Consider the following 18918-nt stretch of genomic DNA (forward strand, 5'->3'; position numbering starts at 1 on the left):
CAATAATGAGTGATAGCAAAATACGGATAACAGAAGAGACGATAAGGAGCACGATAATCTGGCAAACAGGAAGTGCAGAGACATGGCTTATATCAGGAAGTTAATGGGAGGAGCAAGGGGTTCAAGGTTCAGGATAAACAAGTTCAAGGTAGGATCATCCAAATACTTGTCAAGGTTGCTGTCCAGCATTCCAGGTGGCTCAGTAAGAAGAAACATTGCCACTCACCACAGAAGGCCCAGGTTTGGACCCAGCCTCTGACACTGTCACTCTCAATATTACTTTGACCTCAGATTTGGTTTCTTGCGTACAATCCCAGTTTCCTTACAAATGGGCCTCCTCTTCACTTGAATACCTAGGCATTCGCTTGACCCCCACCTATGGCTCGTTGTTTGCTGTAAATTATTACCCTTTGCTTCGCTCTGTGTCCTCTCTTATGCACTCCTGGCAATTTCCGCACCTGTCTTGGATAGGACGGGTCAATTCAGTGAAAATGACCATCTTGCCTAAATTGTACTATTTTCACACCCTCACAGTGCCAGTTCCTCCTCATTTTCTTCAATTGCTTCAGGCGAGGATTATGCAATTTTTCTGGGCCAATAGGCACCACAGAGTCTCTAGAAACACGGTTTTTGTTCATAGACTCCAGGGAGGTCTTGGGCTCCCCCCTACTCTACTCCCACTGACACTGAGTCCAAGTTTGCTACATGGCCTACAAGTGTGGGACTCAGTACGCTACTCCGGTGGCTTGATGTCACCTTTCCTACCCTTGCTCCCCATTATTAACAACCCTCTTTTCCTGCCGGGTTTAGATCAACCAAGGGAGTTTTCCTGGTGGGTGGCCAATGGTTTTTCGCAGGTGCAGCACTCTTTGACTTCTTGGTCCTTTTCCACCTGGAATTCTCTTTGGGAGTCATGGGATATCCCTCAGGCGGAATTTTTTCATTACCTTCAGCTGCGGCACTGGCTGACCTCACTGCAGAGCTCGGCCCTGCAGTGATGATGCTAGAAAGAAAAGTTCTAGCATCATCACCCTACTCAATGCACATTCATGATTCACTGAATTTCACTTTCATCCAGTCATCCACAGTCCATGATTGCTTTTCTTTAGCCCACTGTAACCTTGTTTTTTTCTGTTTCGGTGTTAATGATGGTTTACATTTGGCTTTTCTGTATGTAAATCCCATTTCCTTTAGGAGTCAGTGTCTTAAAGTTCGGTCACAGACATTGACTCCAGTTTCTGACCATTTGTTCCTCTTTTGTTTTGTTGTGTATTTTCTGTTTTCAAGGCATATTGCTTGAAGTTTTCTATCTTGATGCTTTGCTGTCTTCCTTGGTCTACCAGTACGCTTCCCTTTTACCACCTTCCCATTTGATTTGTACTTAGACCAGATTTTAGACTCAGCTGACTGGGAACAACCAACATCTTTTGCAACATTCTGTGATGATTTACGTTCTTGAAGCCATTTTATAATCCTCTCCTTTGTTTCAACTGACATCTCTCGTGTTGGAGCCATGATTCATGTCAATCAGCTTGGTGCAACAGCTCACCAAAGTGTGCAAGCACTTTTTTTTTCAAAAGTATAGGAGGTTAAAAAAAAAAAAAAAACTCAGTGGTGAATAAATACCACCAAAAGCTCTATTTGTGTGAAAAAATGATAACAATTTTTTATTATTACAGTGTTGTCATTCAAAGTGTGACAACACTGAAAGCTGAAAATTGGCCTGAGCAGGAAGGGGGTAAAAGTGCCCGGTTGTTTATAGTCTAGTATCCCCTTGTCAAAGTCTTGTCTCAGGACCCCTCGGTATTCCAACACTGCCCATTCATACATACTGTACCTTGTTGCTCCCGATCTTAAACCACTGCAGATGTGTCAATTTGCAATAGTAACCTTGACCAGGGGGCAGGTAAACATCAGGAGTCCGAGGGACTCCCACTACTACCAGGTCTGTCATCCCTGAAAAGGAAAAAAAAACAGATGGGAAAGCCCACATGCTCCTCTTGACCTGACCAAGATGACCAGTGTCCTCAAACTTGGCCTTAGTAGCCAGAACACTGGCCTTTGCCTCTGCCCAGGAGGGCACCACTGCAGAAGGGGTGGTCATATCAGCTTCCTTGAAGGCCTGTGTTCCCACCACCCTCCTGTATATCCTTTGCTGTTGTTGGCACTAGTTTTGGATGTTCTGTTATCCTTTCAGTTGTCTTTTCAATAGGATATCCCTCAGGCGGTATTTTTTCATTACCTTCAGCTGCGGCACTGGCTGACCTCACTGCAGGGCTCTTCCACTTTCTCGTATCAGAAATCTGCCTTTGAACAGCTCTGCCAACAGCGTCTGGGCGCCCCGGGCCTTATCTCCCTTTTTTATGCAGCTTGAACAGACGCTCAATTCATACTTCTCTCTCATATGTAGCTTAGTGGGAGCGCGACTTGGGGGCGGCCATGGATCTGGAGGACTGGAATAGGGCCTGGTCGTTAATAGCTAAATGTTCATTTAATATAATCACATTGGAAGTGGCTTACAAAGTATTGTTTCGTTGGTATTGGCTACTGGCTCATTTGGCCCAGGAGAACCCTGCCTGCAGTGATCGATGCTTTCAAGGTTGTGGTCATCGTGGTGATGTGTTGCATATATAGTGGTCATGCCTGAGACTCGTTTTTGGTCTCGTGTATTTGACCTCCTTCTCACATTGTTCCATCTCTCCATATGCTGGGAGGCTTGGTATGGCTTGCTTCATTGTCCCATACAAGGCCTGTTGGCTCTCCAGCAGAAGTTAGCTTCCTATTTGTTTTTGTCGGCCACTAGAACAATTGCTCAGACATGGAAGAACCCATCTGTCCCTCTTCAAGGGGTGAGGGACCGTATGACCTCTCTGATGCTCAATGTCTCAGAAGTCGAGTATCTGTAATGACTCCCAAAGGAAATTGTTTAAAATATGGGAGCCGTGGTTTACTTATGCTTTTCCCACATTCCCCCGGGCTAGTCTGGGGTTGTGATGTGTTCGGTTTTGGTGTTCCCGAACCCCTGCTCCTGGTCTTGTTTTCTTCTTCCTTTTCTACTTCTATTTCCTTTCTATTTTTGTTCATTTTTTGTGAGGTGGTTAGCTGCCTTTGAGCTACTATCAGTGTTATATCACTGTTCTTGTAATCTATGCGCCATTGATATCCCCTGCGTGGGCGTACCTTTTGCTCTGTTGGTGTTAGAGCGCTGTTTTTGTTATTTTTTATGTGCGATTGATAGCCCCTGTGTGGACGTGTCTTGTTGCTCACGTTTTCTTGAAATGTTTATAAATCAATAAAAACCATTGAAATACAAATGAATATTATAATCTAAAATGTTGTGAAGTGTCCATAAATTAATTAAAAGTCCATTTGAACTATAAACAATCCAATTATTCACCCGACACCAGTGGCCAATATCATAAACAAATAAATTCTTCGCCACCAACATGCAGTAGAATGGGAGGCTTACCAGATCCAATCTCAATCCACGCTTTTCATATAATCAAGCAATACAGGCACCATTAGGATCTCCAGACCAAGTTCAGGCATATCATATAGACCAGGCAATATGGAAGGAGAAACTAGTCTCTCCAAGATCTCTTTCTCAACGTTGAAGGAAAGACCATTCTCTCCAAGATCTCCTTCTTAAACTCATAACATGTATGACAATACACATACAAAAAGAAAACAGATGCCTCCCATAGCGTAGTAGCTGTTATTAAAATAAATACAAAACAAGACAAAGATCCATTCACATGGACAAGTGCCACTCCAGGCACTGGATAGTTGCAGAGTAAAAGAACCGCAACGCTGCCAGTCAATCTAACAAGGCCGGCGTGCGTTCCACGAGCGGACTCCAGACCACTGTAAGTGATGTGCTACGGGACCGGAAGTGACGACAATGGCTAGGCCTCAATGCATTTTGCAGAATCACGTCATCAGGAAGCTCAGCCGCCATCTTTTAACAACTTTATATACCGTCAACACGGAAGGGGATCTCAATTAACCATATATGATCCAATTAGTTTTTCCCACTCAAAATCCGCCAGCTTATCGTGCTCTGGACTCCCCTCAAATACTGTAACTGTGCCATATACATGAGAAACAATAAAGACATAAATTGCCTGTGGATTTGAGACCACAATAATAATAAAACGAAATATTAAAAATGAATACAAATTAATACCAATATATAGAACTATATAAACCCTAAAATTCTATATATAAGTACACAGAGCCCTCTATAGGTCAACTGAATTAATAGCACCCAGAAAAATGTATAAACCCTCTCTAAAATTGCCACCTTGTGGTCAATGATCATATTGCACCCTACAAAATGTGAAACCTACAAATTTATTATTACAAATCTGTAAGAAAGCAGTTTAGATCAATATTAATGTTTAAACCAGAAGGAACCGATGTATCCAACTTATGGATCCATCTCTTTTCATTCTGGGACACCTGTTACTGCATATCACTACCTCTCTAGTGTCTAGACACCCTATCAATCACACAAAAAGTTAAAAGTGACGGGTCCTTATTATGCACTTATCTAAAATGAATGGACAAACTATGCTGTTTGAACCCTTTCTTTAAATTCTGAATATGTTCATTAATTCTTTTAAATAAACACCTAGTGGTCCTTCCTACTTATTCAAGACCACAGGGGCAGGATAATAAATAAGTTATATATTTAGAATTACATGTGATAAATTTATCCATAGTATATTCTACACCAGCAGAGGAATAACATTTTTTTCACTTTTTTTTACTATTGACAGATTGTTGAGTGACCCGACAAGCTAAACACCTCCCACATATATAAAAACCAACCCCCTCTAAAAAAGTCACTTGTCTCTTAGGAGGGTCTAACACATTCTTAGCAATAATGTATCCTAAAGCGGGGGCTTTTTTGTAAATGAAAATAGACTTACTGGGGAGAATTTTTTTGAAGGGTGGCATCTTTCAACAGGATAGACCAAAACCTTTTATTACATTTTTCAACTTGCCTATACTGTACATATCTTAATGAATGCCAATTATGTTTTATCTTTCTTGATATCGAGATTCTTATAGAGAAGTTCCTCACTTTTTATTTCACTTACTATATCCCTAGCCCTCTCCAACGCCTCCTTTTTCATATCCTTTTTCCAAAAATCTTCCAATCAGCATATCCGTCTGCCTCATGAAATTTTCTTGGCCTTCACAGTTTCTCTTAATCCATATAAATTGTTCCTTCGGAATAGCCCTTAGCCAACCTGGGAGAAGGCAACTCCATGTGGAAATATAACCACTCCTATCAACTTCTTTAATATGTGTACATGTGGCTAAGATGTTACACATCTTGTAGATTTCTAAATCCAAGAATTCAACCTTCATTTACCAGTCAATTTGATATTATACAGTATACAGTTATATTCTCATTCAAATGGGTCAAAAAAGACCGTTTTTCTTTCATAGTGCCTTCCCGGACTATTATGATGTCATTAATATATCTATAATAAACCTTATATCAATAAATACCAGCGCAAACCCACATAATAAATTGCATCACCCAGCCTATTAAACAAACTTAAAAAACTGTGACACAAAACCACTTTTGTGCTAATGAAATAAAAAAAAATATATAAATAAATAAATAAATAATTTTTGAATTAATAAGTCCAGTGACAAAAAAATCCCAAAAATAACAGTCCCGTGACAAAATAAGTTAAATTGTAATTATATTGTAATTTTCATTGGATTCTTCCGTGCCTTTGATCCCTTCACCATCCACCAGTGCAAAAACCAACATTAACCGCACTCACCAGATAATAGTGAGTCACACGCCTTTCAGGAATATTAAGGGCTCCTGGACCCCCTTTACTTTATATAAGACCTCCAAATACTGCTTCCTCTCGTATATGGGTACCTCTTCTGGTTACTCCTCTCACCGAATCCCCCAAGGAAAATCAGGAAGAAGAAAAAACCATAGCAAACCATACCGTAGTGGTTTCTCATCAAAAGAATCTCTCCAGACCACTCACATTTTAGCAGGATATAACCCGCATTTTATTTGAAACAACAACGATTTTTCCTTAAAAAACTATCCACTTTCCATGTACAGCGACTTTTGCATAAAAGACCCCACAGCCTAGTATACAGCAGGATGGCAGACCTCAGATGCAGACTCATCCACTATGCAAAGATGGCCCCTTGGAACGCACCGCTCGGCGTGCGTTCCACTCACCGGAAATGACGTCAGACGCCAGAACAGGCAACCGGAAGTGCGTCAACGCGTTTCGCCCCACCCACAGGGCGTTATCAAGACCTTGATCTGCTCTGTGTACTTATATATAGAATTTTAGGGTTTATATAGTTCTATATATTGGTATTCATTTGTATTCATTTTTAATATTTCGTTTTATTATTATTGTGGTCTCAAATCCACAGGCAATTTATGTCTTTATTGTTTCTCATGTATATGGGACAGTTACAGTATTTGAGGGGAGTCCAGAGCACGATAAGCTGGCGGATTTTGAGTGGGAAAAACTAATTGGATCATATATGGTTTATATATATTTTTTTATTTCATTAGCACAAAAGTGGTTTTGTGTCACAGTTTTTTAAGTTTGTTTAATAGGCTGGGTGATGCAATTTATTATGTGGGTTTGCGCTGGTATTTATTGATATGTTTTTTTTGGTTTTTGCACCTGTGTACAGCAGCATCTCACGGGGAATTGTGTGTTCAATAAGAGAGTCCTGGGCGCTGAGGTTTTTTCTTTTTTACATATAATAAACCTTACACTGTGGCCAGGGGTCAGCAAAAACTTCTTCTTCCTCCCACTTGTTGAGAAAAATATTGACTACGCTAGGGGCATACCTTACCCCCATAGCTACACCCTTTATCTGATGATAAAATTCTTGATCTCTTGACCGACGGTGTTCTTTTACTCTGCGACTATCCAGTGCCTGGAGTGGCTCTTATCCATGTGAGTGGATCTATGTCTTGTTTTGTGTTTATTTTAAAAAAAACTACTACGCTATGGGAATCATCTGTTTTCTTTTTCTATGTGTATTGTCATACATGTTATGAGCTTAAGGAGATCTTGGAGAGATTGGCCTTTCCTTCAACGTTGAGAAAGAGATCTTGGAGAGACTAGTTTCTCCTTCCATATTGCCTGGTCTATATGATATGCCTGAACTTGGTCTGGAGATCCTGATGGTGCCTATATTGCTTGATTATATGAAAAGCGTGGATTGAGATTGGATCTGGTAAGCCTCCCATTCTACTGCACATTGGTGGTGAAGAATTTATTTGCTTATACAGATAGCATGTCTGTTATTTTAAAAGAAACAAAATTGACTTTACAAACGCTTTAAGTTATATTTTATATGTATGTACTGCTAACAGAAGTCCCACCAACATATAACAAAGTGGCAAAATGCAGCAGACACATGTACATTTACTTGCAGAAATAACACCCATTCTATTAAAGGTAATGGTAACAAAATATCCAGAATTACAGGGCTTGCATGTTCTGCTGTGCAGGACTGGATCATCCTTTGGTTCATCACAACACTGATAACCAAAACAAATAAGTTCAGAAATTAGGTTATGCGTAATAAAATGGAATGACACAGGGAAAAAGTATTGACTTTAATTGAAATGTATTTAATACTTCCTACAAAATCCTTTGCTGGTAATGACAGCTTAAAGATGCCTCCTGTATGGAGGAACTAGTCATATGCATTGCTCAGGTGTGATTTTGGTCCATTCTTCCACATAAACAGTTTTCAAATCTTGAAGGTTCCGTGGGCCTCTTCTATGAACTCTGATCTTTAGTTACATAGTTAGTCTGGCTAAAAAAAGACAAAAGTCCATCCAGTTAAACCGAAAAAAAAGTTATAATCCTACACCCAGAGTTGATCCAGAGGAAGGAAAAAAACCCAGCAAAGCATGATCCAATTTGCTCCTGCTGGGGAAAATATTCCTTCCTGATCCCCCGAGAGGCAATCGGATATTCCCTGGATCAACGTTACCTATAAATGTTAGTATCCAGTTATATTCTGTGTATCCAAAAAAGAATCCAGGACTTTTTTGAAGCAATCCACTGAGCTGGTCAGAACCAACTCTTGAGGAAGTCTGTTCCACATTTTCACATCTCTCACTGTAACGAAACCTTTTCGTGTTTGGAGATTACATTTATTTTCCTCCAGACGTAAAGAGTGCCCCCTTGTCCTCTGTGATGACCTCAGGGTGAATAACTCTACACCGAGTTCACTATATGAACCACTGATGTATTTATACATGGAGATCATATCCCCCTTATGTATTATACATGGAGATCATATCCCCCCTTATGTATTATACATGGAGATCATATCCCCCCTTATGTATTATACATGGAGATCATATCCCCCCTTATGTATTATACATGGAGATCATATCCCCCCTTATGTATTATACATGGTGATCATATCCCCCCTTATGTATTATACATGGAGATCATATCCCCCCTTATGTATTATACATGGTGATCATATCCCCCCTTATGTATTATACATGGAGATCATATCCCCCCTTATGTATTATACATGGTGATCATATCCCCCCTTATGTATTATACATGGAGATCATATCCCCCCCTTAAGTATTATACATGGAGATCATATCCCCCCTTACGTATTATACATGGAGAGCATATCCCCCCTTATGTATTATACATGGTGATCATATCCCCCTTATGTATTATACATGGAGATCATATCCCCCTTATGTATTATACATGGAGATCATATCCCCCCTTATGTATTATACATGGAGATCATATCCCCCCTTATGTATTATACATGGAGATCATATCCCCCCTTATGTATTATACATGGAGATCATATCCCCCCTTATGTATTATACATGGAGATCATATCCCCCCCCTTACGTATTATACATGGAGATCATATCCCCCCTTACGTATTATACATGGAGATCATATCCCCCCTTATGTATTATACATGGAGATCATATCCCCCCCTTAAGTATTATACATGGAAATCATATCCCCCCTTATGTATTATACATGGAGAGCATATCCCCCCTTATGTATTATACATGGTGATCATATCCCCCTTATGTATTATACATGGTGATCATATCCCCCCTTATGTATTATACATGGACATCATATCTCATCATAGATCATAGAAACTGCACCTTGGCATTGCATGTCATTATTACCTTGTGATCTACCAGAACTCCCAGATCCTTCTCCACCATTGATTCCCCCAGTTTAACCCCCCCTAGTATGTATAATGCATGCATATTCTTAGCCCCCAAGTGCAGAACCTTACATTTATCAACATTAAACCTCATTTGCCACATAGTTGCCCAATTAAACAGAGCATTAAGGTTGGCTTGTAAGTTGGAGACATCCTGTAAGGACGTTATTCCATGGCACAGCTTGGTGTCATCTGCAAAGACTGAAATGGGATTCATAACCCCAGACCCGATATCGTTTATAAATATATTAAAAAGTAAGGGTCCCAACACTGAACCCTGTTGTACACCACTGACACCCCTAGACCATTCAGAGTATGAATCATTAACCACTACTCTCTGAATACGGTCTTTTAGCCAGTTTTCTATCCATTTACATACGGATTTTTCCAAGCCTGTAGACTTTACCTTACACATTAGCCGTGTGTGGGGAACTGTGTCAAACACTTTTGTAAAATCCAAGTATACCACGTCCACGGCCCCCCCCTGTCTAAGTATACCACGTCCACCACCACCCCTCTGTCCAAGTATACCACGTCCACCACCACCCCTCTGTCCAAGTATACCACGTCCACCGCCACCCCTCTGTCCAAGTATACCACATCCACAGCCACCCCTCTGTCCAAGTATACCAAGTCCACCGCCACCCCTCTGTCCAAGTATACCACGTCCACCACCACCCCTCTGTCCAAGTATACCACGTCCACCGCCACCCCTCTGTCCAAGTATACCACATCCACAGCCACCCCTCTGTCCAAGTATACCACGTCCACAGCCACCCCTCTGTCCAAGTATATCACGTCCACCGCCACCCCTCTGTCCAAGTATACCATGTCCACCGCCACCCCTCTGTGCAAAGTTTCGCTCTAATCCTCATAAAAAGAAATCAGATTTGTTTGACAACTTCTGTCTTTCATGAATCCATGCTGTCTGTTGCTTAAAATATTTTTTTTCCCAGCGAGAACTCATCTATGTGGTCTTTTATTAAACTCTCCAGTATCTTCCCAACTATAGACGTTAAACTAACAGGTCTATAATTACTTGGTAAAGATTTTGACCCCTTTTTAAATATTGGCACCACATTGGCCTTACGCCAATCCAGTGGTACTATGCCAGTCATTAAAGAGTCCCTAAAAATTGGAAACGATGGCTTTGAAATGACAGAGCTCAATTCTTCAAGGACCCGTGGGTGTATGCCATCTGGTCCAGGGGCTTTATTCACCTTTATTCTGTCTAAATATTTCTGGATCATATCAGTTGTGAGCCAATGTGGATCATCTGGAGCTGTGTCAATACCATGCCCATTATGGACAAGAACTCACCCATGCTCCTTTGCCTTCTCTTTGTCCCCAGTCACCCACTCTAGATTATTTTGTAAAGGGCCTGCATGCTCGGACCGGACCTTTTTACTATTAATATATTTGAAGAATTTTTGGTTTGGGGGTTGGTCCTGCTATCTTTTGCAATCTGTCATTCATTTTCAATTTTTGCAGCCTTTATTTCCTTTTTGCATATTCTTCTATGTTCTTTGTAATGTTTAAATGATGATAGCCACATAAGTTTGATTTTTTAGTTGTTTAAACTTGTTGCCCATGGGAATATATTTTGCAGTGTGTTCACATAGTCTTTTTGAAGAACTCCCATTTCTGTGTTGTGTTCAACGATGTCAATATTCTCTCCCAGTCTAAGTCTCGGAGAACAGCTCTCAGCCTTGGAAAATTAGCTCTCTTAAAGTTGAGTGGTTTTATTTTTCCCGTATGTGCTCGCTGTTTACAGCTATCCCAATACATTGGGCAATATAGTGTATATACATATTCTGGCTACTTCATTTCCTACCAAGGACATCAGTGCCCAGTTGTGAGTTGTTGTATGATACACCTGTAAGCTTGTAGGTTGCCCAGCTGCCCACGTATATGTGAAAATATTTCTAGGACTGCAGTTGCGTTGCATGCGCATGCTCACGTCTTTGAGGCAGCATCCTGATGGTAGGTGGGTGGAAACAGTGCCAGGCTCAGTATTTATAGGAAAGGGCAAAATAGTGGCTAAGTGGTTAGCACTTCTTACAGCAGCACTAGGACCGTTGGTTTGAATCCCAAACCATGACACTACCTTAACGAAGTTTGCACGTTCTCCCTGTGCCTGCGTGGGTTTCCTTCCACACTCCAAAGACATGCTGGTAGGTTAATTGACTCCTATCCTTAGTATGTGTATGTATGGATGTGAGTTAGAGACGTTAGAATGTATGCCCCTTGGGGTTTAGTGACTGCTTTGAATGTACAATATATGTAAAGTGCTGCGTAAAATAAGGGCGCTATATAATTACCTGAAATAAATAAATAAGATGTGTAAAAATTCAACTGCCTATGTTACTGGATTGGCTAATCATTTTGGTAAGCAAATAGTTCCGGTTTCCTTTAAACTAATGTCACCAGTCCCACCACTGCGATTTACAATTGTGCGATTGGTGTGCAATTTCTGAAGACTTTATTGCTACTTGAGATTTTTAATGATTTCTAGCAATTTTCAGTGAGATTTCCATTATATTCTATGTATGTGAAATCGCAACAAAACTGTAGAAAAAGTCATGCAAGAACTACTTTAGAAATCGAGCAAATGTTAAGACACTGACATCATATTTATTAGATGCGATTTCAGGTGCAATTTCAATTTTCAGATCGCACCTGAAATCACATTGATGTGACTGGGCACTTAATAACCAGGCTGAGGATTTCGATCATTTGGAAAGGTCTGAAGCAATGGGTTTGCTGGAGAAAACATTTGAGGACTTTGTTGCCCTCTGCTGGACACATTCTACTAGTGCATGCTTAGTTAAAATGAACTATTCCATTCCCCAAGTACTGTATGTGAACCAGGGGCGGACTGACCATTTGGAAACTCGGGCACTGCCCGAGGGCCCGGGGTCAGTAGGGGGCCCCATGAGATGCTCCTGGTACCTTTTTCATAGGCTTTTTTGAGTTTGGGCAAGGACACAGGGGCCCCATGATACCCTATTGCCCGGGGACCCCATAAGTTGTCAGTCCGCTTCTGATGTGAACGCACTCATAAACTGCTCCATTGGCTGTTCCAGACTCACGCTTAGGCTCGGTTCACATCTATGCAGGTGCAATAGTGCACTTGTGTTTTTGCCTGTTTAAGGCTCAGTTCACACCTATGCAGTTTGCATTTGATTCATTTCTGCAGTACAGTCTGAGTTCTTGTACATACGTTTTTGCAGCATTCTTGGTGCGTTTTGCTTTTTTTTTATTTTCTTGTTGCTACGTATATTAAAATGCATAACACATCAAAATGCGTCAAAAATACAGTAAAAACATACTACATGCTTTTCTGCAGCATTTCCATTGAAGTCTATAGAACCCAAAATGCAATGTTTTGCGTTTTAACCTCCCTGGCGGTATGATTATTTCAGATTTCAGAAAGCGGTACCATTATTTTGCTTGGAAATTTTTATATTTTTATAAAAAAAAATTATAAAAAAAATATTATATTATAGGCCTGTAATTCTTAGGAATAACTCACTGAAATCTGTCCGAACAAGAGTCTAGTAAACATCCCGGGTAGGATAAAACTTGAAACACGAAATCATAAATTATAATTTAATAAATAAACATAAAAAATAATAATATAATAATAAATTTAATTCAATAATATAATCAAACAAAAAACACTGAAATTTGAAATATAGCGCCAAGTTCGCACATCGCTGAGCAAAGTCGCAGAATCGTTTTCAGTGTCTGATGAGGAATTTCCCCCACGAATCATTATCACTCAATTCTGCAAGTGGTTCTGATTTACTATCGCTGTTCTCTAGCCGGTCTAAAACCGCTTTTGACCTAAAGGGACGCTTTTTGGACGCCATGGACGTTTCTCAGTTTCCAGGCAGAAAGAACAGTAAAAATGCAGGCAGGGGACAGGACAAAGCACTCGGGACAAAATGTATGTGAAATGGTTTGATACAGGAATGTTATACTATATGATTTTAGTGTATTTAGTGAATGTCACTTTTTGTCATTTCCAAATTTCCGTCCATACGTACGTCCCGACGCTCACAGGGGACGGAACCCAGAAGACAGATGCCGGCATCGGCTGGAGGACATTGCCGGGGACACTGCAGGAGGGACATCGCGGGAGCGCAGGACAAGCTAAGTGATTGAGGGATCTCGGAGCAGCGCCGCATGGTAAGCCCGAGTGTAGCGCGGTACTGAAACTTTACCCCGAGCTACACCCGGGAATACCACCAGGGGGGGTTAAAAAGTCCCTGACCTTTTCCAAAAAATGCACCGGGTGAAAATGTGCAGCTGTGAACGTGTCCCATAAGAAATCATGTTAAATGGACTGTACCACGTTTCTGCAAAACGCTGTGGAAAACGCTTAGGTGTGAACCTGGGGTAAGTGTGTGATTGCAAATACTGGGGGTTATTTACTAAAACTGGAAAGTGCAAAAAATGGTCAGCTCTGCGAAGAAACCAATCAGCTTCCAGGTTTTATTGCCAAAGCTTCAGGCTACATTGAAAAAGGCAATTAGGGCTGATGCGATTTGTAGCAGCAGTTCTCCCAGTGGCTCTTAGCAGGTATCAGCGGGTAGATGCAGCCGCCAACAATGTTCACTATCAAGACAGGGCACTGGTGGTCGCACCTATTCGCCGCTCTCTGCACAGCCGGTGATTACCTGCGGTGATTGGTGCTGGGAGCACTCTGTCTGCATCCATCAGCGATCACTGCAGGTAATTGGTGGCTGCGCATAAAGCCACGAATAGGTGCGACCACCAGTGACCTGTCACTTTAGTGAACAGTGCCGGCGGCTGCTGACAACCGCTAAGAGCTATAGGGAGAACTGCAACTACAATTTACAGCAGCTCTAAGTCCTCATTCACATTTGGCATTGGCGGGTCCACATTTCTCTGTGCGGGTGATGCGGCTGCACAGATTTTCATGCGGATCTGCAGTGGCACCACCTACACAGATGTGAACCTAGCCCAGGGGCGGACTGACCATTTGGAAACCCGGGCACTGCCTGAGGGTCCGGGGTCAGTAGGGGGCCCCATGAGATGCCCCTGGTACCTTTTTAATAGGCTTTTTGAGTTTGGGCAAGGACACAAGGGCCCCATGATCCCCTATTGCCCGGGGGCCCCATGAGTTGTCATTCCACCCCTGACCTAGCCTTAAGGAGGGATGGGCTCCACCATGAGACTGGAATAATCTCTGTAAGACCAAAGAGGATACAAGGGGGCGCCACTAAGTGCAGTATTTAGAAGTGATTTTAATAAACTGAACGTATTAGACTCACATGTTTAAAGAAGTAACAGGCAATGTGAACTGAATGACTCCAGTAGAAGAGATCGCCATCCATCCTCTGTGATGTCCGCAGCGGTGTGGGCTCCAGTAAGGAATGTACCAGCTACAGTGGATGGAGCCAGGAGCGGTGGAGGAGCTCGGAGGACTGAGTCTGCAGAGCCTTCCGGCTCCTGATTGAAATTTGACCCCTCTGACTATTACACCCGAGCTGCTACTCAGCCTCTGACTAACCATTAGGATCTAGCTCCCCCTAGCTGACTAGGAGGGCGCTACACATACAACAATAGCACGGTGGAGGGGGCACTGCCCAAAATATCTTAAATTGTTATTAAACCCACAACAGTAAAATCAGTCTGTATATGCAGCAAATCATGCTTGTTATACTCACTGTGGAGCCTAAGGGGTTAATCCTCTGCATTGTGTAAAAAGGCTGTTTGATCCTGTCTTCTCTGATCTTCACCTTCTTCCAGTGTCCCCGACTCATCTGCTGATAGAACAGAGCCTCGGGGGCAAGCTGCACATGCTCAGTTTGGTGTGTATTGCTACAGTGTTTTTTGTTTTTATTTCTTGGAAGAGTGCATATGATCAGCACAGGGCCAATCAACGCTGTCCAAACAGAAGGTCAGGGGTCCTGCAGCCTCATAGGACAATTGGGGGAGAATGAAAACTCTTCCTACAAGCTTTAATATGTGCTCGGCTGGACACTGATAGAAGTCACAAGACTGCTCTAACTGCTGATGAGAAAATGTACTTAGCAGTTTATATTTACTAAAATAATTGCACTTCCATGTTCTGTGTACTGTGGGAGACCGGATCTAGTGAATGCAGGGTCCGGGGAGACCAGGTACAGTGAATGTAGGGTCCGGGGAGACCGGATATAGTGAATGCAGGGTCCGGGGAGACCACATATAGTGAATGCAGGGTCCGGGGAGACTGGATATAGTGAATGCAGGGTTCGGGGAGACCGGATATAGTGAATGCAAGGTCCGGGGAGACCAGGTATAGTGAATGCAAGGTCCGGGGAGACCGCATATAGTAAATGCAGGGTCCGGGGAGACCAGATATAGTGAATGCAGGGTCCGGGGAGACCGGATATAGTGAATGCAGGGTCCGGGGAGACCGGGTATAGTGAATGCAAGGTCCGGGGAGACCGGGTATAGTGAATGCAAGGTCCGGGGAGACTGCATATAGTAAATGCAAGGTCCGGGGAGACCAGATATAGTGAATGCAGGGTCCGGGGAGACCAGATATAGTGAATGCAAGGTCCGGGGAGACCAGATATAGTGAATGCAGGGTCCGGGGAGACCAGATATAGTGAATGCAGGGTCCGGGGAGACCAGATATAGTGAATGCAGGGTCCGGGGAGACCAGATATAGTGAATGCAGGGTCCGGGGAGACCAGATATAGTGAATGCAGAGTCCGGGGAGACCGGATATAGTGACTGCAGGGTCCGGGGAGACCAGATATAGTGAATGCAGGGTCCGGGGAGACCAGATATAGTGAATGCAGGGTCCGGGGAGACCAGATATAATGAATGCAGGGTCCAAGGAGACCAGATCTAGTGAATGCAGGGTCCGGGGATACCGGATATAGTGAATGCAAGGTCCGGGGAGACCTGGGAGCAGGGGCGGGCTGACCATTTGAGCACTCGGGCACTGCCCGAGGGCCCGGGGTCAGTAGGGGGCCCTATGAAATACCCTTGTTACCTTTTTTATAGACTTTTTAGGGTGTGCTATGACACAGGGGCCCTATGATCCCCTATTGCCCAGGGGCCCCATGAGTTGTTAGTCCACCCCTGCCTGGGAGACTGGATATAGGGAATGCAGGGTCCGGGGAGACCGGATATAGTGAATGCAGGGTCTGGGGAGACCAGATATAGTGAATGCAGGGTCCGGAGAGACCAGATATAGTGTATGCAGGGTCCGAGGAGACCAGATATAGTGAATGCAGGGTCCGGGGAGACCGGATATAGTGAATGCAGGGTCCGGGGAGACCGGATATAGTGAATGCGGGGTCCTGGGAGACCGGATATAGTGAATGAGGGGTCCGGGGAGACTGGATATAGTGAATGCAGGGTCCGGGGAGACCGGATATAGTGAATGCAGGGTCCGGGGAGACCGGATATATTGAATGCAGGGTCCGGGGTTTAGTAACACTTTAAGGCCCACCCACCGAGAAGCCACATATATGCGTGCGGTTGGCGGGAAGGAGTTAAAAACAAGCATTCTATGCATGAGCTACTTGAGCGGCCAAAATTTTTTTAAAAAATCATACAATATACCAGTCCAGAGTAATAACTTTTACAGATGATAGCCATCAAAATATTACTTCCCAAGATACATTTAATAATTTTTTATTATTATATAGTATTTTATATTATTTTATTATTATTTTTTTTTTATTTTATATAATTTTTTTCTATTGTTATATAATATTTTTGTATAGAGGGGTCCCCTTCTGTCAGGGGGCCCGGGGCAGTTGCACCTTTTACATCCTTATAAATCCAGCATGGCCCAGGCATCCATCCCTTTGCACATACTTCCCTACCAGGGGCGGACTGACAACTCATGGGGCCCCTGGGCAATAGGGGATCATAGGGCCCCTGTGTCCTTGGCCAAACTCAAAAAAGCCTATGAAAAAGGTACCAGGGGCATCTCATGGGGCCCCCTACTGACCCCGGGCCCTCAGGCAGTGCCCGAGTTTCCAAATGGTCAGTCCGCCCCTGTTCCCTACATGTTAGTACCACTTGGTGCACCAACCTGCCCCATCAAGCCACAGCAGCTTTCAGCCTCTCATTGAGTGTTACAGGCTGTCTGCAGTGGGGTTGGATGGTGCGCCTGTGCCTTCTGCCTACACAAAAACGTCAGGATCTCATGTATCGGGACTAAGCTCCCAACGAGCATGAAGACTAAAGTAGGTAAAATGATGTATTTTCTTTTTTTTTGTAATGGAATATAACTATTCAGTGGGAGCCATCAAGAAATTCAAGATCCTTGTATGCCAAGGGCAGCACAATTACTACCTGTAGCAGCCTTCTTGGGCAATACATGCTTTGATTGTATTATTAGATTGTAAGCTCAGCTTCAGACTCAAATGTAAATTAAAAATGAGCTTCTGCAACCCTATCTGTACCATGTGTACTTTATATGTCAACCAATAAAAAGTCATATAAAACCGTTATACTTGTGAGCTACTATGGTATATGCACATAAATATCTTAATTGGTGAGTGAAATATAAATTATTAAATGTAAATGAGTAAATAAATACATAAAAACATAAAAAAAATTAAAAAAAACTTAGAAGTGGGTCGCCTACACCTCACACACACTCATACACGTGTGTCACTATAATCAGAAATAAATATGCAAAATGTGTCGCGCTCCACTAATATTAAATATGGTATTTACACTGAAATATAAACATAGGATTAATATGTATAATCCAAAATGATTTAACCTCCCTGGCGGTATTCCCGAGTGTAGCTCGGGGTAAAATGTCAGTACCAAAAGCGGTAACCCCGAGCTACACTCGGGCTTACCATGCGGCGTTGCTCTGGGGGTCCCTGCAGCACTTACCTTGTCCTTCGCTCCCGCGATGTGTCCCCTGCAGCGTCCCCAGCCATCTCCTCCGGCCGATGCCGGCATCTGGCTTCTGTGTTCCGGTCCCTGTGATGTCGGGACGTACGGGCGCCGGAACCGGCGGCAAATTTGAAATTTTTAAAAAATGTAATTTTTTTTAAAATGACTATTACATAGTAAAACATTGCTGTTTCACATACGCTTTATCCTGTCCCCTGCCTGCATTTTGACTGTTCTTTCTGCCTGGAAACTGAGAAACGTCCATGGCGTCCAAAAAGCGTCCCTTTAGGTCAAAAGCGGTTTTAGATCAGCTAGAGAACAGCGATAGTAAATTAGAACCACTTGCAGAATTGAGTGATAATGATTCGTGGGGGAAATTCATCATCAGACACTGAAAACGATTTTGCGACTTTGCTCAGCGATGTGCGAATTTGCCTCTGTATTTCAAATTTCAGTGTTTTTGGTTTGATTATATTATTGAATTAAATTTTATATTATTATTTTTTATGATTATTTATTAAATTATAATTTATGATTTCGTGTTTCAAATTTTATCCTACCCGGGATGTTTACTAGACTCTTGTTCGGACAGATTTCAGTGAGTTATTCCTAAAAATTACAGCCTACAATAAAAAACTACATATTTCCATGCAAAAAAATGGTACTGCTTTCAGCAAAAAAAATTCGGAAATAATCATACCGCTAGGGAGGTTAAGTAACAAAAGTGAGTCCAGCTTTAAATTGCAATCCTGTGTGTTTATTTACAAA

The sequence above is a fragment of the Staurois parvus genome, unplaced genomic scaffold (genome assembly GCF_062004578.1).
Source record: "Staurois parvus isolate SC_StPar_1 unplaced genomic scaffold, SC_StPar_1.0 ptg000195l, whole genome shotgun sequence".
Taxonomy (NCBI): domain Eukaryota; kingdom Metazoa; phylum Chordata; class Amphibia; order Anura; family Ranidae; genus Staurois; species Staurois parvus.